Below are 795 nucleotides of genomic sequence, written 5' to 3'. Positions count from 1 at the left end.
TCGTTAATACAATTATTTTTTTATGAGTTTCTATTTTCCCGACCCGTCCATCTTGTCTCACCATCCCCTTTTGTTCTGCCGCGTCCTATTCTTCACAATTATTCACATTGTCTCAGAATTTTAATAGATTTTCCGCGACCAACTTCATCTGTTACCATCAATATATTTTTTTTCTGTCATACCTACACGGAAATTTCGATTTTACTCCCGAAATGACGGGAAGAAAGTGGCCTATTCTATTTACCACCCTCGGCTTTTTCCACCCTTGGTACACAATATGTTATTATAATTATTATCCACTTTAAATGATCAACGTAACCCTCAGGATTTCTTTTGGTCAATGTCCCGTCCACTTGCAGAGGCTAGAACAAGTCGATATCGCGTTCAGTGGTAGCAAGAAAAAATTTGATTCCAGTGAAGTTGACCTCGTGACCCCAAAAAAATTGTTTATTCCCCTAGCGTCTAAAAATGGCGATTCTAACCTCACCTCGCTCGGTTACATTGCACTGTTCAGGGTAATAAAACACCAAATGCCAGTAAAATTATTTGTTGACTCACGTGATTATATCCCTCGCCGTCGATAAACTCACATTTCGTCAGAAAAAGTGCACAATATGCTATTAAAATTGATGTATTTTTAAGAACTTACTGAAAAATACGGCGACCACTTTTCGAAGAACTTTTTCTTCCATCGAAATTCATAGATTTATCATTAACTTTATTTTAATCTTTCCTGATTTCAGTGAAACCGTTGACGGTAAATATTAGAAGACCCGGCAGTATTGCTGACGAAGG

This window comes from Fopius arisanus, unplaced genomic scaffold, assembly GCF_000806365.1.
Source record: "Fopius arisanus strain USDA-PBARC FA_bdor unplaced genomic scaffold, ASM80636v1 scaffold00083, whole genome shotgun sequence".
Taxonomy (NCBI): Eukaryota; Metazoa; Arthropoda; class Insecta; order Hymenoptera; family Braconidae; genus Fopius; species Fopius arisanus.
This window is presented reverse-complemented; position numbering follows the sequence as displayed.